Raw genomic sequence first — 10,471 nt, forward strand, 5'->3', positions numbered from 1 at the left:
TATGGGACACGCTTGTATGAAAAAAAAACAAATCCTCGCTCCAGTTGACTTTTTCGATCCCATTTAGGTCCCATATGAACTGTTCAAAATTTCAGCTCAATCGGTGAAACTATAATTTAGCGCATGCGATTCAAAGTTTTCATAGGATTTACTATGGGAAAAGTTACATTTTCAGATAAAAAATCCCAGAGATCGCCCCTTGTCTCCTTAATTCAAATCGATCAACGCTTCTTGTAGAAAAATCATTTATGAAACTTTCCTTCGAAGACCGGAAAACGATTGGATGCTTGTGGAAAAAGTTATTGATTTATTACCAATTAGTGATCCAACGAACGGCTTTTTGTTTTATTTTATCAGCAGCACTGCTGCTGCCGTTATTGCATAGGGTGGCGGGATGTATCACCTCCCCCAGAACAGCAGCAGCCAAGGCAGCAGCTACAGTGCTGCTAATAAAACAAACCAAAAAGCCGTTCGTTGCATCACTAATCGGTAATAAATCAATAACTTTTTCCACAAGCATCCAATCGTTTTGTTGTCTTCGAAGGAAAGTTTCATAAATGAGTTTTCCATAAGAAGCGTTGATCGATTTGAATTAAGAAGACAAAGGGCGAACTCTAGGATTTTTTATCTGAAAGTGTAACTTTTCCCATAGTAAATCCTATGAAAACTTTGAACCGCTTGCGCTAAATTATAGTTTCGCCGATTGCGCTGAAATTTTGCATAGTTCATATGGGACCTAAATGCAATCGATAAAGTCGAGTGGAGCGAGAATTTGATGTTTGTCCCATACTAATACCCACACGTTCGTTGAGATCACAACTGATTTTCAGTTCTGTTGAATGTGCATCACAAACCGGAATAGCATAAAGCAGCTCCGAAGCGGTACAAAAACTCACAAAATCATCGATGCAAACGGGCAGCAATTCAGACAATACCAACACGACACGACTGTGTTTCTGTTATCTGAAAAAAAAATTAGTAATTGAAACCAAATTGGCTATGAGGCATTTGGCGAGGTGCAAGAAAAAACTCGATCATTATTGGTCGGTGTTTAGCTGGACGGAAATTAGATAAAAAACACATAGTTTGATGGTTGTAACAAACATTGCATCAATCGGAGCGAGTTGTTCGTTGGCCACATGATGTTTTAAACCAGAGGTTCCCAAACTTTTTGCTACCGCGGCGCCTTTTGAAGTTTTCCAGAATGTCGCGGCGCACCAACAATTGTTTACACAGAATCTAAATGATTTTAACACTTTCAGCTCACAATTTCAAATCAAAATCATAAAAAAGCTTATGTCAGGTTCCCTAATAATCAAAGAAATAGATCTTAAAATGATTTTTAAAGAAAAATTGCTTGGTGGTCTATAGAACTTTACGAAAAATTTCAATTTTTGGAGGGTTGCAACGCAGTGCTTTTGAATTTGTTAAATTAAGTATGTAATTTACCAATTTTCCGAAAAAAATAAACAAAAAAATTGATTGTTTAGAACCAGACAGGACAGCTGACAGAGACGGTAAGAGGTCATTTTTTGTATTCGTGCAAGAGAGACACTACTCAAACAAAGGAGTGCACGAAATCGATGTTAAAATTATCGCAGATTTTTTTTACGATAAGCAGATGAACCAGCCTAGAACTGAAAATTTTAATAAAAACCCGGATTAATCCACCTAGTGGTGATAGTGCCTTTCTCGTCGAATATGTACTCATGATCTTTCCGTCGACGTAAGCATCCTGAATCCTGTGGATACTTTATTTATAAAAGCAAGAATTTTATCCAAGCCACCATCGAGTTGAGAAACTTACTGATGGCACATATTTCCGGTGTTATGTTCAATTGATAGGCAGAGCTGAAAAATATTAGACCTCTTAGTTGACTGCGTGACCACCTTTACTATTACTGGAGACCCATCAATACGAAGACTATAATAACAAGCTTAAAAATATATTTTATTTCACAATCAAAAATCACTTTACAGTCTTTGATAAACTTTTTCCTGTACACTTCAGGCTATATTTTATTATCATTGGTTACTAGATTCAAAAAAATTGACCAAAAAATGAAGGCAAGTGAAATTTTTCGTACTGAATCGAATTCAAATTAGAACCATATCACAGAGCGCGAGGAGAAATCAGTCGGATCAAAACTTTGCGCAGCAATTTTAGACGCAAAAGGGGATTGAAAAACTTTGCTCGAGGTTGATGCGATTAAATTTCAATTTTCTCATGCAACCCTCATTCTACTGTATATTTACACCTCAGGAATATGGGAAGGTGTGATTTGATGAGCCTGCATCAGTTTTGTCAAGATTTTGCTCTCTTACACATATTTATCGCTTGCATCGATTATTTTAACTGTTTTTACCACTTCCTGTGAGATACCCGGAACCGGTTCCAAGACTGTACCTATTGTCTCAAATATGGTCTGAGACTAGTTTCTTGCCAACTGTTCAACAGGTTTTCTAAAAAGCCGAAAATTGATGTACATGCATGGATTTGATTCATTTTACATTTTGGTCATTCTGGCGGGACGTACAAAACGGCTTCTACCGGTAGTCTCTAATGTGATCTGAGTCTATTTTTTCGTAAACCGTTCATCAGGTTATCGAAAAAGCCGTGGTTTGATATGTCGCATGCATGGGTTTGGCTCCTATATGCATTTGACTACTTCCAGCAAGACACCCGGAACCGGTTCCGGAATACTACTGGATATCTCAAATATGGTCTGAAACCATTTTCTTGCTAACCGTTCATCAGGTTATATAAAGAGCCGCGATTTGATGTGTTGCATGCATGGATTTGGTTCACTTTTACATTTGACCACTTCCGGCGGGACATCCGGAACTGGTTCTAGAGCACTACCGGTAGTCTCTGCTGTGATCTTAGGCTATTTTCTTGCTTACTGTTCACCAGGTTATTGAAAAAGCCGCTATTTGATGTGTCGCATGCATGGATTTGGTCAAGGGTTTGATCACTGTTATATTTGACCACTTCTGGCGGGGCATCCGGAACCGGTTCCGGAACACTACCGGTAGTTTCTGCTGTGATTAAACGCTATTTTCCTGCTTACCGTTCTTCAGGTTATCGAAAAAGCTACTATTTAATGTGTCGTACATTTGACCACTTCCGGCGGGAACCGGTTCCGGAATACTACTGGTTTTCTTAAATACAGTCTGATTCCATTTAATTGCTAACCGTTCACCAGGTTATCGAAAAAGCCGCTATTTGATGTGTCGCATGCATGGGTTTGGTTCTCTTTTATATTTGACCACTTCCGGCGGGACATCCGAAGCCGATTCCGGAACACTACCGGTAGTCTCTGCTGTGATCTAAAGCTATTTTCCTGCTTACCGTTCTTCAGGTTATCAAAAAAGCTGCTATTTCATGTGGCGCATGCATGGGTTTGGTTCTCATCTACATTTGACCACTTCCGGCAGGACACACGGAACCGGTTCTGGAATACTACTGGTCTTCCTAAATATAGTCTGATTACATTTTATTGCTAACCGTTCATCAGGTTATCTATAGAGACGCGATTTGATGTGTCGCATGCATGGGTTTGGTTCAATTATATATATGGCCACCTCCGGCGGGGCACCCGGGACCGGTTCCGGTACACTACCGGTATTCTTTGCTGGGTCAAAGGCTATTTTCCTGCTCACTGTTCATAAGGTTATCGAAAATACCGCTATTTGATGTGTCGCATGCATGGATTTGTCTCACTTTTATATTTTGCCACTTCCGGCGGGACATCTGGAACCGATTCCGGAATACCACTAGTTCAGATATGGACTGAGAGTATTTTCCTGCTTACCGTTCGTCAGGTTATCGAAATAGCTGTGGTCTGATATGTCGCATGCATGGTTTTGTAGCATTTTCATATCTGGCCCCTCCCTGGGGTACCGATCAGGAACACCTAAATGGCCATAACTCCGGAACGGCTGAACCGATCCGAACCATTTTCAATAGGAAACAATGGGACCAGATTCTGCGTCGAATGAACCGTCGATCATTAAAATCGGTTGAGGTTTACTGCCAAAAAGTGATGTGAGTTTATTTTGTACACACACATACTCACACACACACATACATACACACACACAGACATCACCTCAATTCGTCGAGCTGAGTTGATTGGTATATGTGACTCGACCCTCCGGGCCTTCTATCAAAAAGTCATTTTTGGAGTGAACATATAGCCTTTCCAGTACACTTAGTGTACGAGAAAGGCAAAAAGACAAAAAATATGGAAAAAAGTTATGTGAGAAAAAATGTCGTCCCGAAACGTTTGAGACAGCATGAAGAACGGTAGATTGACAGTAATTATTCCGGAAAGAACGGCGAAAAAGTCCCTTGAAATACTTACTTTGAACTACAAGCTTATGAAAAAATCGAAAATCAAGCAGAACCACAAAAAGTCCAAATAACAATTTCAGAGTCTTAACGACCTTTTTCAAAACTCCGGAAACTTAAAAATTTGAAACAAATCTACAAGTGTCATGAGGATATCTGAAATTTCGGAAAACATTCAAAGATTTTGGAATATTTACTTTTTGATTGATAACACTAGTTTACAGCATTTTTGAACTCGGTAAGCTGATGATCATTTTTGGTGTAGAATCATGCCCTGAGTTCGAAAACGCGGAAGAAAAAAATTACAGTAGAGCGGAAATTTTTTCGACTTTCCATACAAGGTTGATGATTTGAAAACGATTTATGTTCTATTTTTAAGCAATGTCGCTCACTTCACACATATCATTCTCCGTAATCAATGCTTCGATTGAGCTGAAATTTTTACTGTAACTTGCCTACATATGATATGCCAAATGAACGTCGAGAAAGAATTTTTAAGTTGTTTTTTTCTTATTGAAAAAAATACATTTCTTCAAAAATTTTTGGGAATTTTGCTAAATTTTAAGAAGAACGTCCTTAAAACTCGCCAATATCTTGAATTTCATCAATCTGACGCAAAACCTGTTTTCAGATGATCGGATGGTATTGTATTCAGCTTTTAATTTATGGAAAAAGATTTAAAATTGGTTGAACAAAACGCAATATGCTTGAATTTTAGTAAATCACATATTTTGAAAAGTTGCAAAACTCGATAATGAGCTAAAACTCAAAAACTGTTCTACTTAAAATTTTTTGAAGGTCGGTTTCGAAATCAGTGCTAAATTGTGCTTCAAAAATTTTGGTCGTTGACAGAAGTTCACGACTTTCGTTTTATTTTGTAAACTTGTGTAATTTGGAAGAGGGAAAACTCCTTTGAATGACTTTCTCTCGAAGTTTACCTCGAAAAGGCAAGACTTTGGCATAGAATACAAAAACGGCTGTGAGGCGACACTAGTTTTACTGAACAAAACACAAACAACAAAAAAGTTGTTCCAGCTTGAATAGTAAAAGTTTGTTCTTTATATTTTGGCTCAATAGGGTAAAAAATATAATTTGGACATGTATATAATTTGGACATGCACGGCGATGTATGCCTTGTTCCGGAGAGCTAATAAAAGTAGATACTTCTCAATATCGATTATTGGATCAAATAGACCCTATTCTGATGACTTACGTTGAAAATACGCTTAACAATTAAGAATTTACTTCAAAATTATCGAAAATGTAAATTATTTCACTAAAACCCCTCAAATGCACAGGTATGCAAGACGACATACACTTCACAGTCACATACAATATTCACCCCCAAATCGTTGAATTAATAATTGTAAGAAATTTGAATGCCTTATCACAACGAAAAATGTTCAATAAAGATGCATTAAGCAGCCAATCTCTTAACATTCATCTAGAACGCTTAAAATAGGTGGTGTCCAAAATACATTACTGGTTTTCTACTGCAAATATATTTTGGTCATCTAACGAACTACATGGGGATGCACTGCGATTGCATACTTGGAGGCGTATTCTGTGGGTCTGGCGATATTTCCTCGATTTTAACAAAAACAGTAATAGTTATCAAAATAGATGCCTGTTAAGCGGAGAAATTTGATTATTTGAAAGAAAATAATTGTTAATTTATGCTACTTCCATGATTTAGCAGTATTCATGGCTAAACATTCAGATAACTGCCCTGTCCAAATTATATATACCTGAGGGTGTCCAAAACATATATTCGGTGTCCAAAATGCGATTCTAACAGGCGATTGGAAATTGTGATTTTCTCAGCTTAAAATGCTTTCGTTAAGGTTTTTGTCACCTGGAACGCAAAGTACATTCATATTATAAGCGTATTAGTAACTTTGCAAAATAATCAATTGCTTTCTAAGGAAGCTAGGGGACGATTTTTCCAACGTTGTCCTCAGCCTGTCCAAAATACATGAATTACCCTAGCCTGCGGCGCACCTGAGAAATGTTCACGGCGCACCAGGGCGCCGCGGCGCACAGTTTGGGAAGCACTGTTTTAAACAATCGCTTGACTAGTGCATTCTAGTTCATCGATGTGCAGCACATTAACCGTTATGTGTCCGACAAACTTTTTGCTTTTTTCTACACCGTGCTTTTTAAATGGGTGCTGGGTACCCGGGTACCCTGTTGGCCACATAAGGGTGAAATTACCATTAGAAGACGGTGTCCACAAATCATTGAGCTGTCGAAACAAGGATCTAGATATCACCTTTTGGAATCTTATGCACGACACACGCTATGTCTGAACCACCAGATTATAAAAAAATAATGTACATCGGATTTTTTTCCACCAATCATCAGCATTCAAGCTTTTTTTTTTTTTTTCATTTGCAGAAGGTTTTAAAATATTCCAGCGGTGAAAATTTTTCCATACATAGAAGAGAAATTGACCAAAAACTCGGCCAAAAATGATTTGAAAGTTTCATGCAAATTTGTATTAAAAACAGCTAAAAAGATGAACTCGAACTCGTGGTCTGAATCTGGTCACAATTATCCTCGGTTCCCACTTCATGAGCACAGCGTGGGCGTGTGCGCTGAGCAGGAAACCAATTCCACGGTGGCGAGGAGCGTGTTCACCTCGAAGACCAGAGTATAGCAGAATTTGACCCGACGCCAATCTGTGTTCTCCAAAGTTCGGCCAACAGACTTCGCTCAGTCCTAGGATCTCAAGCTTCATACGGCATGCCTCATTGGCTAGTTGTGCCAGTTTACCCTGTTGGGCTGGGGTTAATACATTCCAAGTTCCAATTCTTGTCCGTTGTTTCGCGCTAAAAGTCGTTGCCGTTGTATCAGTTCGTAGTCTTTCATTTTCGGTTTCTGTAACGGTTTTTGGGTTTCGGGAGCAGCAGGCTGTTGGCCTAAGGTCCCCTATCCGCCGTGGTGGGGCTGCCACCTTAGGTATAGCTTCTGGTGGAGGAGCATTTCATACTCAGCCGCTGGATGCCAGAACAGACCCTGTTTGAGCCGTACCTCCTTGGTGAACAGTCGCTCGAGACGTACCTCCTCAATCTAGCTGAAGTCAGAAGGACAAATGTGCCCAGGCTGCACTACCAGCTAAGCACACAACTCTTAGCTGGCGGTCTTTGTCATCGCTTGACCCGTGGAAGCATGAGGTAGGAACTTGTGAGGACCAGCGCTATGTTGGACGCTCTCCTTTTCGACACACTGTTTAGCAGCCCGTCAAGAGAGTTGATGGCAAGATAATTGAAAACTCATGCATGTTTTCAAGTTGGGCGCCGGTGTTGTGTTTGTGTGCGTTGGGTAGATTGAAAAATAAAACCGTTCCTATCCGCAGTACTCAGGTTTGTCATGCAGGCAAATCAACGGATTTTTTTTTATTTTCCTATGAAAATTGGCAACTTCCGTTTATTCGTGCTTGCATTTAAGGTTTTCTGGTGAGCCATGTAGCAGAGAGATAGAGAAACACATGGAGGTGCATGGTTGTTGGTGCCTATGTTATCCAATGTCCATGATAAGTGGCATCTTACCCTATGGCAGATGACCTTTTTACTAGAGTGGGTCATCGTTTATATGGAAAAATGAAAAATTCAATGGTATTCCATCAGATCAAAGCTTTTTTGATCCTTTTCAGGACCCAAATAAGTGTGCAAAATTTGGGCACGATCGGTTGTGTCTACGTTTTGCGCATCGCGTTTGAAGTTTGTATGAGGTTTTACATGGGAAAACACACTTTTTTGCATTTCTCTCATAACAAACCTTAAACCATTTGCATTTCTCTCATAACAAACCATCTTAAACCATGTCACCGATAAAGTGAAAACATAGCCTAGGGTGTCCTGGAAAACTTTGTCGAAGACCGCGAAGTGATCTGATGCTTATGAAAAAAGTTATAACGTTGGCATTGCTTGGCGAAACAGCATGATTTTGTTGCTATTGTTATTCCTTTACATGTTAAAACATAAACACATGCATGCGGCTCGTTGGTTATAACTATTTTCACAAGCATCGGATCGCTTTGCGGTCTTCAACAAAGTTTTCCAGAACATCCTGGGCTATCATTTTACAGTATCGGTTAAAAAGTTTCAGACAAACTTTTTCAACTTATGACAAAAATGCAAAAAAGTATGTTTTCCCATACAAATTTCAATTGCAATGCGCAAAGTGTAGACGCTACCGATCGTGCTCAAATTTTGCACAGATACTCAGGACCCGAAACGGAACCAAAAAAGCTTGGATCTGAGAAAACGGTTCCGATGACCCACACTACTTTTTACTGCCTACTTCTTTTTTACAAAACAATTAAAAAAAAATGCTAGTTGCTGTTAACATTTTGCCTAATAATTGTGACTGTTTTTTACAGAAAACGGCGAATGTTTGAAAATATGGCAACTTACCCCACCTTACCCTTGTTTTGCCTAACGAATGATAAAGCAGCTAAAGCATGGTATGAATTTTATTTCTAGATTGTCACCGTTCCATTGATGTTGATAGAAATTATTTATGTAACGAAAAACCTTACATTTATATCCTTGTTTAAAGCTAATGGAATACTTTCCAGTATTTTACAGCACTTTTTATTGTTTAAAGGTCGCTAAAACCTCATTCCCCACACAATCCACCACAAGTCCAACAGTAGCAGCACCATCAGATGACGAAGACGACCGAACAGGGGAGACAAAAAAAATTGACGGAAAATTCAAGTGAAATAAAAATAAAATAAGTAGCTGCTAAGTTCGGTCGTTCCGTTGCCGTGCCGTGCCGCGCCACGCCCGTGCCCATCGTCCAAAGAAGCTCTGTGGCAAAATAAAGCTCGCCAGACAAAAGAAACATGTTTTCCTCATTTCGTGTTATTGTTTGGGTCTGTTTTTCTTTCGGTCGTCGGTGGGGATACTTTTTCTTTGGGTTTGACTTTTTCCACGAGCGACTTTATGTGGTGTGTGGTTCTCTATACACGTGGCACGGGGATGGGGGTGGTCTAGTGCCAGTGTGGTGGGGTGTCTTTTTTTCGAAGTTTCTTTGTGCTTCGGAACAGTTTGCTCCGGACGGAAGAGATCACTTTGATGTTGTTATGCTTCACACGAGACGTGGAGACGGAAATAGATTCTTGAATTGATGTCAGGTAAGAAGCTAGAAGAAGCTTACCGTAATTGAGATGAGGAAAAAATAAATCATTCTGGATCATCGCAGGTGAAGTTGAATTAAAAATAAATGTTTTTGGAAAAATGAAGTTTTTAATATTGTGAATGTCGTAAGTAAAGTCTTAAGTATCTGTTTTCTTCAGTTTTCTCTTTGCGATTTTGAATACTAACGTGCATCTCTTGAGCGGTAACTTGAATTTCTGCAACATCTGATGTTTTGCACTTTAAATTAAAACACATTAGGCCAGACCATAATAATATTGTTGAAGGAGGTAGGACGAGAATAAAAGGCGAAACCGTTTCGTTAGCAATTATATTGCGAAATAGGCTTCAAACTGAAAAAAGGCATTGGTTAACAAAAAATCCTTAAGAAAATCTTATAACGTCTTACAATTCGGTGTGCCTGGTATCTCTGTCACGTCCTACTAAACTGCGATTTCAACGTTTAACCGCCTGGGAAAGTTCAACAAACTGTTACGGCACATTTCATGATATAACTACTGACAATACATACTTTCAGATTTCTGCAGACGGATTTATAGGATTTGGCAGTCAAGACGAAATCTGTTCTGTGCGCCGCGGATATCGGTTTCCTAGCTGGAGGTACAAATGTCGACACACTAGTTGAATTAACTGCACTTCTCGATTGTGGTTCTACGATCAGCTTAACTAACAAGAATCACTTCAGTACAAACCTTCCTATGAACTTAGAAACCTGCGGTCGAAAACACATCCGTATTTGGAAACGAAAGGTGATAAATTATTAGAAAATCACACTGAATATTTCTTCTACGAACGCTGCACTGCACTGTGTCTCGGAAAATGTGGAATGATCACCGGAAACGAATCGTTGACAGCTCGCTCACTGTTTGTGACGGCTGTCGCTTGTTTTGCCGCGACGCTTCGCCTGTTGGACGCGACGCTTCACTAACGCTGGATGACAGGGCTGCCAGCT

Source organism: Aedes albopictus, chromosome 2, assembly GCF_035046485.1.
Source record: "Aedes albopictus strain Foshan chromosome 2, AalbF5, whole genome shotgun sequence".
Classification (NCBI taxonomy): Eukaryota; Metazoa; Arthropoda; class Insecta; order Diptera; family Culicidae; genus Aedes; species Aedes albopictus.